The sequence below is a fragment of the Nelumbo lutea genome, chromosome 4 (genome assembly GCF_056320005.1).
Source record: "Nelumbo lutea isolate HS-2025 chromosome 4, American lotus-T2T, whole genome shotgun sequence".
NCBI lineage: Eukaryota > Viridiplantae > Streptophyta > Magnoliopsida > Proteales > Nelumbonaceae > Nelumbo > Nelumbo lutea.
Genome location: NC_142687.1, coordinates 86,530,569 through 86,547,477, shown reverse-complemented (window position 1 = coordinate 86,547,477; position 16,909 = coordinate 86,530,569). Strand labels below are relative to the sequence as shown.

The 16,909-nt window shown below is 37.1% G+C and overlaps 1 pseudogene; it reads right to left on the bottom strand.

Moving 5' to 3' along the window:
- Positions 1-552: 552 nt before the first annotated feature.
- LOC148861527 (pectinesterase 2-like) lies at positions 553-9,984 on the bottom strand (annotated as a pseudogene).
- Positions 9,985-16,909: the final 6,925 nt, after the last annotated feature.

Here is a 16,909-nt window from a genome sequence, read left to right as displayed (position 1 = left end):
CCAACTGAATTTTATTGTGTAAGGTTTAGGTCAGATTGGGTTTTGGGCTGGTCATATCAGGCTTTTAACCTGGGTTGGGTAGGCTGAAGCTTGCACCCAAGGTCCAAGTTTTATTATTTGGCCCAATACAACCTGCCCGAGTTGAAAGTTGAAATTTGAAGGGATTCTGGCATAAAGAGGTAACTTTTGACCTCTATTAGCAATAAAAAGTAGTTCTTTTGTAAAATATCAAAGACAAGTTGCAAGGTAATATCACAAAAGGGCAGTAAAACACGTGGTGCATCCACCATATGGGAAATGAGAAATTCCTTTGATGCATTTTTTATGATAAAATTGCCCCTCTTCCTCTTTTCTACAAAATGTATCGAAAACCCAAAGAAATCTCTCCGCCTTCTCTTCCTGGTAATCGACTGAAACTTTTGAAACTCCATTCTTCTTCTTCATAAAGAAATGAAAAACTATAAGAAATCCTAGTCCTCTCTCTCCAAAATTGAAAATAAACCCTATTGTAGCCTTCATTCTTCATATGGAACCCTGTTCATCTTTTTGTTGCTAATAAACTCCAGCAGCTGCAATCCAAGAGCTTCTTCCCAAGAAGCTCCCAACGGTGAACTTCTGGGCGTAAGCTTTGCTCATCATGTGAAAACCTACCCACTTTACTCGCCCACTTGTGCTTGCACCAAGACCAGTGTTCAAGAACTCCCCATAGTACAAAGTGCTTTACGCAAATTTGCCACTCCACTTGAGCCACCATGCCGGGTCGATCAGGCCATCAAGAGATGTCTTCATGAACACTGTCCTCGAGTACTTCTGCCATGGCCGCCCGAGGTATGTCTTGAATAAACTCTGAACAGTCTTCAAGTCAAAAGAGGCTGTTATCAGTGGATTGTGGATTGAAATGCCTGTGTTCTTGTTGAGGTCTATCCGTCCTTGAGCAGTCACAGTATTCTTCTGACCGCTTATGGGCTTTCTAACATAGATGTTGCAATTCTGGAGAACAGCGGCGACATCTCCCCAGATGAAATCAACTGTGCCATAGAAGTCGCAGTTGCGGTAGAATTGGCGCTTACTGTGCACATATAAGGTGTCTTGGTAACCCTTGAAGCTGCATCGGTAGAACACCAAGAGATCCGAACATGAGTGGAGGGCAACTGCTTGGTGCTTCTACAGTCCCGCTGTGCTTTCGAACGTCATATCCTGAACAATGAACCCATTGCCAGTGATCCCTGAAGAGATGACATAACCCATCTAAGTATGTCTTATATATATGAGGCACACATGCAATCAATATATATATAGAGAGAGAGAGCATAATTAATTACCAACTGTTGTTGATCGGAAAGTTGTGCCAGCATCCTGGATACCCTTACTGCCGGTAACAACTGTAACATCGATCCCGTTTCCGATTAACACGATGTTTGGCGCCTTAACCTCAACGGTTTCTTTGTAAACTCCTCTTTTCACATATATTACAAATCTCTTCAACCCACCTCCTAGAGCAATAGTCACCGCTTGAGAGATGGTCTTGTTGTAGGTACGTACAACTCACCCAGACCCTTAAAGAACACTTAGATATTAAGAATAATGCCATAGAAACACTCACGAGCAGCTTGCAATCAACCCACATGCTGTGATGAACTTTCAGTACACTGCCACCTTTGCGACAAACCCGCAAAACATTAAGCAAAGTTGCGATAAACCCGCGGCTCACCAAGTTTAGTTAACACTCAAACTTAAATAAATCTTAGAAAGACTCACCCAAGAGACCCAAAACACCAAAGTGTGCGATAAAGCCACACCCACTATAATGTTTGATGAACTCACGACCTACGAGCCCACTTTGGATAACGGGATAGAAAGGATAGTAGGCCGAGCCTACAGCGAGGCCTGCGTGTACCCAGACACACGCAAACCCAAGACAACAAAGTACTTTGCAAGCCACCACATAGAACTGACGAAGTACCGCTAAACGGTGACGTCGCTGTTTTCTACATAGGAATAGTCATGACGCGCAAAAAGGTAGTAGCACACGTGAGTAATGAGGAATCTCAAGGATAATGAAAGTCAATCCTTAAGAAGATCCCCAGGAAACATGTGGCAATACCTCAGTAGCGCACTCAACGATTGACAGCGAATCAAATATCCCCTTCCTCGATACGGAGCGAATATCTTAATCTCCTAACTTTTAGGATCTGGGGATCTCCTCCATATATAGAGATCCTCCTCACATTAGAACTCATCCAGATCTTAAGCATTTGTTATTGATACATCGAGTATCCACAACCCTCTCATTTTCGAAGCCCTTTACCTAAAGACCTTCACTTTCCCTCACTCTAGAGGCCTCTCTTCGTCTTTCAAAAAGATCGCTCCCCAACCTAGCCTTGCATCCCCATCCTACACTTGTAATTGCCAGACCCATCTATTAGTATTTGGCTTGCCCTTGAATCCTGCTAGACTGATAATAGTTGAAATAAAAGAAAGAGAGAAAGAGAGAGAAGAAGAAAAAGAAGAGAAGAGAAGAGAAGAGAGGGAGAGAAAGTTTTGGTTTGAACGAGAGAAAAAAGATCACTCTCCTATTCGGCCATATTTGTTTTTATATTACTATTAACTTGGAAATGACACATGTGCACCTACTTAAGTGAGGGACATAAGATCTAACATAACCTTATACATCAGCAACTTAAACATAAGCATAAAGACAAAAATACCCCTACATAATCGACATTAACACTCCCCCTAAAGCTGGTGAATATATATCATATAATCCTAGCTTGTTACATTTGTAGTCTACTCTTCCCCGACTCAACCCTTTAATAAACAAATCTGCCCACTGGTTTCTTGTGTTAACATATGCAGTATCTATCACTCCACTTAGCACATTTTCTCTCACAAAGTTACAGTCAACCTTTATGTGCTTGGTTCTCTCATGAAACACTGGATTAAAGTAAATATAGACTGCAGCCTGATTGTCACAATAGAGCTTCATTGGAGTGTCAACAGTGTATCTCATCTCCGTTCCTTAGCCACACTAATTCACAAATAGTATGTGTTATAGCTTTATATTCTACCTCTACACTACTTGCCACAATTGTTTGCTTCTTATTTTTCCATGTCACCAGATTACCCCCAAAAAAGTATAATAGCGTGTAGTAGATCTCTTATTAGATATAGAACCGGCCCAATCAACATTAGTATATCCTTCTATTTCAAGTTTTCCACCACTTTTGTATATCAAACCACGACCAGGAGCCCCCTTTAAATACCTTACAATCCTTAGAACTGCATTCCAATGTGGAACCCGAGGTTTTCTGCATGAACTGACTTACCACATTAACCGCAAATGAAATGTCTAGCCGAGTAATGGTTAGGTAGTTCAGTTTACCTACAAGCCACCGATATCTGCCAGGGTCTTCAAACTCTTCACCCATATCACTGCTCAGCTTAGTATTTGTTTCCATAGGTGTTTCAACTGGTTTAGCACCTAACAAACGTGTTTCTTCCAACAAATCAAGGACATATTTCCTCTTATACAAGTTAATACCATGCTTAGACCTTGCTACTTTTATCCCCAAGAAATATTTTAGTTTACCAAGGTCCTTTGTCTGAAAATGTTTTTTGCAGAAAAGTTTTCAACCTATCAATTCCCACTTTATCATTCCCGGTAATAACAATATCATCTACATACACCACCAATAGGATCTTTCCAGCCTGAGAGTCACGACTAAAGATTGAATGGTCAACTTGGCACTATTTCATACCAAGCTCTTTTACCACCTCACTGAACCTACCAAACAATGCTCCAGGAGACTGTTTAAGCCCATAAATTGAAGGGATGAGAAATCCATCATATGGACGCCTAAATTTTGCGGAGTAAAGGGGCGGATTTCAAAAATTTTTCCCTCCCTTCAATTGGGAATCACATTCCCTATTTAGAAAATCATATTTTCAAGGATCAATCTTGAACCATAAACTAAAGCAAATCCGAACCAAAAGTAGTAGGAGAAGATTATACCTGATACGGAAAAACAATATCTTCCAACGAAGGTGTTCACGCCCAAGGAAGGATCCAAAGACTGCTCCCACTAAAGATGGCGTAGTGTAGGATGGAGTAGAATCAACAGTATTCTTCTCTAAGAATTTTGTCCTTAGCAAGAAACAACAAGATGGCACGTGAGCACAGCTTCCTATCAATTCTTTCTCAAAGAACTGATGTTAAGATCGAATATTGACTTCTCCCACAACTGGAGATCGAACTAGATGACTGGTGGCTGTAGGAAGGAGGCGGCAAGAAAGATCTTTGTAGGGATTGCAGAAATCTTTCTTCTTTTTGATTTTAGCTCTGAAGAGGATCTGATTATGTGATTCTACTAAAGGTTGTCGCCCCCTCCTTCTTTTGTAAACCCAAAGGATCAACTCCTAATCCAATTAGGAGTTACTTATCCAAATCATATTTGGATCAGACCTCTCTTTAGGTGATAAGGATAAACCCTTATCTTATCTGTAGATTATATCAGTCTTTTCCTAATCTCATTAGAAGGTTTCTAGATCTGAATCATATTCAGATCTGGACTCTCTAAGTGGATAGGGTTAAGACCCTACCCTATATGTTGATTCATCTCAGAATTCACCTATATTTAATTTATTAAATAAGTCTAGTTCGAAATGGGCTTTAGGCCCATTATGCTTATTTGCTCACTTAACCTCCCTAACTGCTGCCCAATTGGGCTTCCTTGTATGGCGTGGGACCTAAGCATTGATCTACACATCAGCCACATGGGTTCGGCCCAGCCTTTGTTACAAGGCCTGGTTGAATACGCTGTTATGGACAGTGTACCCCCTGAAACCCATCAAATGGGCTCTATGGGCCCAATACTTACCCTAAGTGGTCCCTAGGCCAAGCCACCTTGTAACACCCAGGGACTGTGAGAAGATGTAAGATTAGCCCATCAGGTATTACCCTCAATGGTCTTACACTTAACCTCTCAGCCCATAATGATCATACACTGCCCGACAAGAAAGGACCTCTCCCTTGGCTGCAAGGAACAGTGTTGCACTCTCTGCTTATATGGATCCCGAGAATTAAAATCTTTTGAAAATATTTTAGAAACCATAATATATATACTTTTATATCTCATATAAAATATATTTTGTAAAAACAAATCTCAACGATTGAAATCGACTGCCGGCAGTCTTGGTTTCCATCAGTAAGAGTGCATCCCCGATCATTACCTTTGTCTGACAAAGGGGCAGATCATGTCACTACGATCACCCATTCAGATGAATTCTCAGACTGTCCCAACATACCCAGGTTTTGACCCCCGCTAAGGATCTCACTGATTGGTATATCAAAGACAGCCCAATCCAACACCTAGTGCAGTATCATAATCGAGTCTAGGAAAATACTGAAAATCTAGTCCAATTCAAAGATTCAATTAATCCTACACTGTTTGTGCCTAGGGTCTCACCCTGGCAGCTGAGACAGGCCACCCCAACCGTCTTTGTGGCACCACAGTGTCAGCCTTATCAGGATAGGTCTCCCAGACCGACCCACTGGATGTGAACATTCTAAACTAACACGAGTCTCATTAAGTGTCCAGTTTAAGGGTATTACGCAGAAACATACCAAGGGAACATGAATCAAATATGCACTTTTATTCATTTACAATAAACTCATAAAGCACATCATTTTGATTGAAGCTAAGGGCATACAAAACTGTCCAACATAAATGGCCTTATTTAGTCGACACACCTTATCCTCCTCCTCCTAAGCAACAAACCCCAGTGATTGCTTCATATAGACCTCATCGAGCAAATCACCATGCAAGAAATCATTCTTGATATCAAACTAATAGAGGGGCTAATCATATATGCAAGAGAAATCACAACACAAACTGAGCCAATCTTAGCAACCGGGGAGGTCTCTATGTAGTCAATACCATAGGTTTGGAAGTACCCTTTGGCAACCATTATAGCTTTTAGCCGCTCTACACTACCATCAGGTAAGTACCTAACAATATAAATCCACTTACAACTGACAACCTGTTTACCAGGAGGAAGAGTGGTGAAGTCCCATGTATGATTATGAGTTTGAGCTGATAATTCTTCTTCCATTGCACGATGCCACCCTAGAGAGGCAAGGACTTCCTGGACATCCTTAGGGACAACAATAGATGATAACAAGGAGATAAACTAGCGATGAAAAGTAGAAAGGTGAGTGAGAGAAACATAATTAGAAATATGATGAAGGGTACAACTACGTTTACCTTTCCGCAAGGCAATGGGAAGATCAAGATCGGGGTTAGGGCTGGTGTGGGGACAACTACCTGATCTGTCGACGATGATGGAGTTGGGGAGAAGCCCGTACATGTTGGTGATGTGCTTACACTTAACAAATAGGTGGCCATTCAACAGGTGGTGGTACTAGAGGCAAAGACTTGGTTACAACTGAAACAAGAGGGACATAATCCGCAACTGGAAGAGGAAGGGGAGGAAGTAATGAGGAGGAAGAAGCATCACCGGACCCCAAGAAAAATGGAGTAGATTCAAAGAAAGTAACATCAACACACATAAAGTAACGTCAAAAGGTAGGATGATAACACTTAGAAAGTCTGAGAATAGCCAAGGAAGATGCACTTAATGGATCGTGTATCTAACTTGTCCCTTCCTAGCCTAGATTATGAATGAAACAGACACTCCCAAAAACCCAATGAGAAAGAGGAAACTGAGACAAAGTAGGAAACAAAGTGGTGAATGGAGAATGACCATCAATGATAGACTTGGGCATCCAGTTAATCAAGAAGCAAAAAATAAGCACTACATCACTCCAAAAAGATTTGGGGTTTGGATGCATTCACGTGGCGCATGAGGGATCGAGCAGTTTCCAAAAGATGACGATTCTTTCTCTCAATCACCCCATTTTGTTGAGGGGTGTAAGTACATGAAGTCTGATGGATAATGCCATATTGGTCTAAATATTCTTGAAATGATATACAGAAATATTCACAGCATTTTATCATAAAATTTTTGGAAAATGACAAATAATTCACTCATTTCTTTCATTAAATAAAGTCATGTCATCTTTGAATAGTCATCAACAAAAATGACAAAATATTTATATCCATTGTATGGCATTACTTTATAAAGACCCCAAACATCTGAATGATCCAAAGGAAAAGAACTTGACATACGGTTATCAACCCTATGACTAAAGGAAGCATGATGATGTTTCCCCAACTAACACGACTCACAATCCAAAACAAAAAGATGATTCAACAAATAAACCAAAGACTTCAAAACTTTCAGTTAAGGATGAACAAATCAGTAGTGCCAGTGGAGAGGAGAAAGAGATGACTGGAGAGCTAGAGATGACTGGAGAGCTATTGACATACTTCTACCACTATCAAGATAATACAATCCACCAAATTCATGCCCTCTACCAATCTTCATCCCTGTCTTGAGATCTTGGAAAACATACGAAGAAGGGTAAAAAGTAATAGAGCAATTGAGAGACTTGGTGAACTTACTAACTGACATAAGGTCAAACATTAATTTAGGGACATACAAAACTGTGGATAAGGGTAAATGGTTCATTTAACATTATTAACACCACAAATGGAGGATGTGGAACCATTAGCAAGGGTAATAGATTGTGATGTTGGCAATGAGAGAGGGAAGAAAACACACATAGAGTTCCAGTCATGTGATCGGAAGTCCCAGAGTCAATAATCTAGGGATTGGGTGTGGATGCCAAACAAGTCATACCTGAGTGTGCAAGAAAGGTCATGTTCTGCTGAGATGCGACCTTGACAAACCTCTCATACTCATCATGGGGAACACTCATCATCTCCTTCCTGAGAATATCTATGGATGTAGGGAGCATCTGATCAGCTGAACGCATCTTCTGTCTGAAGCTACTATCACTTGTCATGGCATGATTAGGACAAGTTGAAGGTGGACCATGCAAATCATAGCAATAATTAATGGTATGCCCATCCATACCACAATGTGTACATCTCCTTGGACTTGAACTACATCATCTGCCACAGGCTCCCCCTGAATCTTGACCTCCAGTACGACCACTACCACGGTTATATGTAGGTCCACCACCACCACTACGGCCATATACCGGTCCATTGCCACCACTACGGCCAGACTGAGCTCCCCAAGCTCCACCTCTAACACCACAACCCCTTGAAACTGCAAAAGCTGATCTTTCAGAAACACTAGAGTTATCGGTAGATCTAATAGAAATCCTCCTAAATCGAGCAAACACCTCTTCTAAGGAAGGGAGAGCTGATCCTCCTAGTATCTGAGCCCACACTGGTTCATATTCAGACTTCAGCCCCATCAAAATTCGAGTCACATCTAGTTGTTCCCTCTATTGTTGTTGAATTTTGATATCAGAAGTGAGGGGTGATAGACACTCAACTCATTACGAATGTTTCTCATACTAGAATAGGACTCCTCAAGACTCTAATTACCTTGTTGTAGATTAAAGTATTCCTGATACAGTTGATATACACTAGTTGTGTTTTTTTTACCCGAATACAACTTCTTAGCATGTTCCACACTTCCTTGGCAATATCAAGAAACATAAAATTCACACAAATCTTGGGTTCCATACTGTTCCATAACCATATGATAATTTGTGCATCTTCTTGTTCTTTGTCATCATACTCATGAGAATCAGTGGAAGGTCTTTCTTCCCTTATGTGTTTCACCTTCTTCTTTGCCTTAAGAAAGACTTCTACAGATTTAGCCCACGGTACATAATTTTCTCCATTCAGTTTAATAGAAGTCATCTGAACATTCAGGTAGTCATCAGGGACTATCACACTAGTCTTATTGTCATTGTTGTCTCCCATTGCTGAATTCGGCACACTGCAAACTAAACCACACTTTTTCAACACTTATTATTGCTGAAAACTGCATTCTCTACACCACAACCCTACCCCACGACTACTTGAAATCTCACCACACTGTTTGAGGATCACTCCCCCTTTGAATCACACTGAATTTTGCATAAACCCTAACACACTACAATCTGAATTCCCACCATACATTTTGAAACACACTTATCATTTGATTTACAACAAGAAATTGCATAAAAACACCTTACCTAATCACCCAAAAATTAGACTACACAAGACACCCATTGCACCACACGAATCAGCCCTCTTTTCTTCATCGATTTGGGAAGGGCTTCTTACAAAACACAACAACCAACCATGAACAACACAATTGGAGGCATAGAAACCTCCAAGGGAAGAGGACAATCACTCATTTTCAGCCCTTTCCCTTATCTCCAACTGATGGCGAAGAAAACAAGAGAAAACCCAAGACTAGGTGTGCAAAGAATAGAATTTTGGGTAGTTTCAATTTGCTCAATTTGGCTCTGATACCATATTAGGATTCGACATGCCCTTAAGTCCTATTAGACCGATAATAGTCGAAGTAAAAGAAAGAGAAAAAGAGAGAGAAGAAGAAGAAGAAGAAGAAGAAGAAGAAGAAGAGGAGAAAAAAGGGAGAGAAAGTTCTTTTTCGAATAAGAAAGAAAAAAGATCACTCTCCCATTTGGCTAGATTTGTTTTTATATTACTATTAATTAGGAAATGACACATGTGCCCCTACTTAAGTGAGGAACATAAGATCTAACATAACCTTATACATCAACAACTTAAACATAATCATAAAGACAAAAATACCCCTACATAGTCGACATTAACACCATCTATGGCCACCACAACATCAGCTCGTAAAGCTGCATTGGGTGACTAAAGAAGCTTTTGGTCTACAATAGAGACCCATGTTGGGAAGCCATCAGAAAGCAACAAGCGATTACCACCTTGATCAATGAACAAAGCAAAGCATACTTCCTAATTTCTAAGAACAGTCCAGAGGGGGGAGGAGGTTTTTAACAGAGAGGGTAATTTTGCCCTCTATGATATAAATACAATGTGTATGTGGTACGCGAATACACGTCATATGTCAATGCCCCTATTTGATATTTCTTTCAAAAAGATGCCTTAAAGTTGACATTCTCAAAGGAGCATACCTTTTAAATGACATTAAGAGTGAAAAGTTACCTCTATCGGCTAGAAACCCAAATTTGAAACCCTGCTCACACGTGTTCACTCTCAGTGCCCTGCCCAATACCCAAAGGTTCCCGTCTATAGGACCCGAATCCTAACCAAATCTCTCCTCTTGCCGTCTCGCGTGCAGTACTGCGGTACACGTTCCAAATTCTAGACCTACCTATTAATAGGTACTAGATCGTGGGCTCGGGCACCCGATGCCAAGCCTCTACTAGTGAGTAGGGCTGTTCATTGGTCCGATTGGGTCAGTTTAAGACATTTTCTTCAACCGACTCAATCTGGTCGAGTTACTAAATCATCAAATTGAAACTGATCGATCATGAAGCAAAACTAACTCAAACATGAAAAGTTGGTTTGGGTCAGTTTATTGATTTAAAACTGAAATATATATTTCATAAATATATATCTGATATATTTCAAAAAATATATATATTTTATATATATTTATTTTTTAAAACTAATATATATATTTAAGTTTATTTCTTTTTAGTTTTTATGCAAAATTGAAATATATATTTAAATTAAAATCAAAATACATATTTAAATAGATTAGTTCTTTTTATACAAAACTGTTTTTTTTTGTGCAAATATATATTTAAATTTATAAAAAATTGAATTAAGTATTGTACCATTGTATTATATTTGTATTGGTGGATGAAAGAAGCTTTGAGAGTTGCAAACTTGCAGCTTGAGGTGGATCAGATAGTAGAAGGATAAAGATGAAGATTGGAAGAGCCAAAGAGAAATCAAGATTTAGGGTCTTCAATACAACAATATTCCTATTTGGTGTAAAGTATGGAACCTCTCTTTGACTCTTCCCAAAAATGCAAGACTCCAAGTCTCCAACATGTCCACTATCCAAACTCCATTGAGAAGATCAATTTTCCAAAAAGATTGACTCAAATTATGTTGTTTCCCCCGTATCCAATGTGTACTATTTGGTGCAAAGTTTCCAACTCAAAAAAGAAAAGCAATCCCAAAGACAAAACAAATTCCAATTTAATTAATGCTTTTTTATGTTAATGTTAAGTAGCTAACTAGAAACCAAATAGGATAGGGATTACCGGATTAGGGAAAGACTACTAGGGACTAATTGCTTAAGGGTAAATTTCTTAAACTACCCTTATGGTTTAGCTAATTGACTAAGTGTACCATTACTGTTTGAAAATTGACTAACACTACCCTTACTGTTTCTGACAATTGACTAACTCTTCCCTTACTGTTAATGTCCGTTAATATAAAGGCGAAAAAGACTATTTTACCCTTTCTTCACATTTTCAAAATATAACAGAGAACGGGGAGAGAAACACTTGATAGTCTTATTTCAGTCCACAAATAGTGAAAAAAAAAAACAAATAATAAGAGAGAATGGCAAATCCTCAACTTGTCCCTTCGCCATCTTCAACTCTCACTTACAGATGGAGAGAGAGATTCCCCAGTTCGGTCCTCTTTCTTACGAAAAAATTGATCATTACAGGTTTTTTTAGAGCTGATCTTTGGAAGGTTAGGGTGTGTGTGGTGTTTCGTGAGATAAGCCAGAGGCCGCCGCTGCACTCGCGGCTGGATAGAGAGAATCCGCCCCAACTCTACGCCTGTGCTCAGATTAAACTGGAATTTCCTGTTGCTACTTAGGCATGAGCAACCTGATTCGTCCTTCTCCATTTATCCCTTCTCTTCTCTTCCTTATTTTCCTACTCTCCACTTTTGCAATCTCTCTCTACTCATATTCACTTCTACTACAATTTCTACTCTAGGTTTGAGATCAGAAAGTTGTTTTTTCAGGTTCTGCTACCATTTTTAAGATCTCTACTACCGTTAACATCTCTGGTGGCTCTCATCGGGGTTATCTCATATCTGGGTTCAAATACAAGACAATCATTTTTTTCTCTCGGATCCCCGCTGCTGTCGATCTCTCTGGTGGCTCTCATTGGGGTTATCTCAAATCTAGGTTTCTCTGAAAAACACTACGCCGGCTCACCCAAATCCAACTAAGGGAGAGAGAGAGAGAGAGAGAGAGAGAGAGAGAGAGAGAGAGAGAGAGAGATTAAAAGTCAATATGATTTGATGATTTCAATTGTCTAATTAAGTTTGAACAGTATATTAAATCAATGTCTAATCTTTTCTACTTTGAAAAATAACCAATAATTTAATAACCAGGCGGTTGCACACAAGCTCTTGATGGTGAAGAACGCAGACCAAATCGCAGTATTCAATGGAGGTTCCATTATTGAATTTGGGTCTCACAATGAGTTCATTAACAAAACAAACGGTCATTACACAAGGCTGGCAAAATGACAGAGGCAGTTCAATTGCAACGATACTGAACAAACATCTGAATTATGTTGTATGTCTTCATCAATTGCAGTTCAGTTGCAACGATACTGAACAAACATCTGAAAACAACGATACTGAACCAACCCGTTTGCGCCATAACCATTGGTGGCATGATTTTTTCCTTTTTCATCTAGAGCCACGAAGAGATGCGCACACGGATCCGAACATACTCCTAGTCTTCTCCTCCCTCTCCCTCATCTCCATACTCCTTAGAAGTCAAGGTTTTTGAGGTAAGAAATTAGAAAAGAGTGGATCTTTGGTTACTCTGTTTCGTTGTTTTCTTTTGAATTTTCTTTTATTTTTTTGTCTATTTGTCATACCAAAAGCTTTTTCAAATGTTGAATTTGTCAACGAAGACACAAGTAGAGAAATTTTGCTCTGTCGTATGATTTATGGCAGAACTACTATTATGAGAAGGGGAAGACTCGTCGTGAACCAGTGGTTAATGTGCGGGCAAGAGAGAGAGAGTGAGGGGGGGATTGAGAATGGAGAGAGGGACAAAGGTGGATGTAGAGGTCTTAGAAGATAGATAGATAGATAGATAGATAGATAGATAGAGAGAGAGAGAGAGAGAGAGAGAGAGAGATGGGGGGCTCAAGATATGAGGGTAATATTGGGTTTTAAAAAAATTGTATTGGTCACGTGCAGTCACATGTGCATAGATATTGACGGAGCATTAGCGAACGTTAAAGGTAAGGGAAGAGTTCATCCATTGTTAGAAATAGTAAGGGTAATGTTAGTCAATTTTCAAACAATAAGGGTACACTTAGTCAATTAGCTAAACCATAAGGGTAGTTTAAGAAATTTACCCATTACTTAAAGGATTACATGTTCAGTTTGGTTCAATTTGATTTTGGTTTTGAAACATGAAAACCAAAACCAAACCGAACTGTCGGTTTATTTACCTACACAAACCAAAACCGGTTGGTGCTATTTAGAGGTGTAAATCGGGTTGGGCCGCTTGTGTCCTGACATGGCCTTGCCCAACTTTGGACCAGCCTGACACAACGGCACATGGGCCGTACTAGGCCTGACATGACCATGTGGGCCATGCTGGGCCTGGGGTTCAAAGTCCATGGGTTGGCATGACACGGCCTGCGGGATTGTAGTGCGGCCCACCTGAAAACTAGTCCTTGGGACCCCCCAATGAGCCACACATGTTTGTTTGCTAGAATCTGTATAAATTCTCACTTTTCTTAATGAGTGACAAGTGTTTATTAATAAATGTTAAAATTAATTATTAAATTTTATATAATAATAAATATTAAGATTAATTATATTGGTTTTTGAAAATTAACATTCTCATTTTTGTTTTTTTTTGTTATTTTACATTTTAGTTATTCCATCATTTTTAAACGGTAACTAATTGTGTCCCAATATGTCATACTTTATATAAACCATTATAGTTTTTTACATTTAAATGACTTATTTACAATCATATAAAATTTATAAATATAGTTAGTAATATATTTTTTAGGATTTATTTGAAAATTTTACCATATTTATGTGTATCTTAATTTTTCATCCATATCCATACGTATCCAAAGCATATCCCGATACGTCTCTTAAAATTGTCTTTTTGATACACCTTACATTTCTAATACTTTGAACCTTGGCTAGTTTAGGGAGCACTTTGGATAAAGTGATAAATAACTTTACAATGACCAAAATGCCCATCCCAATAACTAAAAAATGACTAATTTTTAGAGTATTTTGGGCAATTGAATTATTTTCAAAATAGCCATATCCTCCACCATTTTCATCACACCAATTCAACAATTTCTTAATCTCTTCTCTCATACATTCTTTGAAGTCTTAATTGATATAAACTCTGATTGGCTGTTATCAACTTTATTGAAGTTTCAACAAGAAGAAGGCTTGCTCTGCTCAACTAGCTTAAGTATCTCAAATTAATTAGCACTTAGCAATTTGGGAGGCTTGAACTCTTGGAGTTGAAATCAATTTGGGAGGCTTAAGTATCTCAAATCCGAACCATTGAAATCAAGTTGGGATTCTGAACCGGTAATCCGAGTAAGTCCAATTAAATTAATTTTTATTTTTTAGAATTAAAAAAAATGGCTAGCTCCTCCTAAAACCGATTCCCCAACATGTTTAATGTTGATGATATTCAGTCGTATCATTATAGTATTAGCACTGATATGGATGCTATTGATATTGATGGACCTTCACCCTAGTACTAGGGGAAAGAAAAAGAAGGCCACTAAGTTGGTTAGCCTAGTTTGGAAAATATTTAAAGTAGAATAGGTTGAGGGGAAGGGAAAAAGAGCTATTTGCCAAATATGTAGGAAATACTTTAGCTATTGTAGCAAGAGTGGCACAGGACATTTTGACAGGCATTTGCTCAACCATGAGAATGAAGAAAAAGAAGAGAGAGAAACAACACAAAAACAAATTGGGTGGAGGGATTTTAGTACATTTAAATATTTTCAAGAAATAATGAGGTAATAATTAGCAAAATACATTGTACATGCTGAACAACCACTTTTGTTAGCTGAAGATATTAAACTTGAAAATTGGTTATGTAATTCTATAAATCCATAATATAAAAAGTTTATAGGAATACTATCAGATTAGATGCTTAAAAAATTTTTTATTCATATAAACAAAATTTAATTTATATGTTATCAAATCTTAATTCTAAAGTTGCAATTAATTCTGATGTTTGGACTTCTAAGTTTAACATAAGTTATATTTGTGTTATTAGTCATTTTATTAATGAAAAATGGCTTTTAAATAAAAGAATTTTAAGTTTACTAGGCTTTAATGGCCACATATTGGCCCAACTATTGCTACAAGCATTTTAAATACTTTACATGCTTATGGAATTGAGAAAAAATTATTTTTTATTAGTTTTGATAATGCTAGTAATAATAATTCTATAATAAATATTTTAAAATCTCAATTAAAACCATGTTTAAATGGTAAATTTTTTAATATCAGATGTGTATGTTACATCTTAAATTTATGTATTCAGGATGCTTTAAATATTATTTCTACTCATATTTCTAAAATTAGAAATTGTATTATATATTAGAAGTTCTAGAGAAAGAAAACAACAATTTAAATATTTATGTCAAAATTATGGTTTAAAATATAAATATTTTATATTAGATGTTAAACATAGATGGAGTTCTACCCATGCTATGTTAGAAAGTTGTATTTCTCATAAACAAATTCTTAATGATTTTTATAATGCAAAAATGCCTAATGATATTATATTTGAGGAAGATTGGGAAATGACAATTTGTATAATAGACTTTTCAAAACATTTTTATGATGCAACTAATGAATTGTCGGGTCTTTATTATTCAACTATTTGTAATTTACCTTATTAATTAATGGTGATTAGTGATTGTTTTGCAAAATATATAAATAATCCACAATTTAAAAGTATTGTTGAAATAATGGAAAATAAATTTAAAAAAAATATTGGGAGAACATTTCTACTCTTTATTACTTAGCTACAATATTGGATTCTAGGATTAAGAAAGATGGTTTAGATATTTTACTTGAAACATATTGTAAAAATATGAATATTAAAATTGGAAAGAAAAAAGAATAAATTAATAATTTATTATTTGAAATGTATAATTTATATGAACATGAAGTAATGGGAAATAATTCTACAAATTGTACAGTTGCATCTTCTACTTTTGAATCTAAATTTGAACCCAGTAGTAGAAGAGAAAAACTTATTTATTTAATAAATAGAAGACACAAATCTACTACTTCAACAATAATATCATTTACTGAACTTAATTTTTATTTACAAGTAAATTTTTCTTCTTTAGGTGAAAGAACAAATGATTTTGATATTTTGGCTTGGTTGAGTGAATATTCAAAAAATTATCCAGTTCTCGCCGCTATGACATGTGATTTACTAACCCCTCCGGTGTCTACAGTTCTATCGGAGTCTTGTTTTAGTGCAGGTAATAGGGTGTTGGACGACAAGAAAAGCTGTATGAATGATGAAAGTATAGAGATGTGTATTTGATTTAAAAATTGGTTGGATGCTGAAGACATATTACAAGACAAAGGAAGGCATGACACTATACCCGATATTTCACCTGAAGCAGATGATGAAAGTCATGATTCATGAACGATAGTTGTATAACAATTTTTTAAATTATTGTAAAATTTGTTTTAATTTTATTTAATTTATTTGTTTTTTTTAACAATGTAATTTTGTATTTTCAATTTGTAACTATATTGTATTTTTTTTATATTTTATTAATTTATTCCATTTTCCAATTTTCATATTTCATTCATCCAAGTATCCAACCATAGTATATTCCTTTCTTATTTGGTTAAGTATTTTTTTTCATTTATTTGTTAGATTTCTCATTTTTTATTTTTTCAAATAGTTTCCAAATCCCAAAGGAAAGTTAAATATTTTAGTTTTACACTTTTACAAAGCAAAAAATAAAAAAAAACAAAAAACAAAAAATGTAAAAACCAGT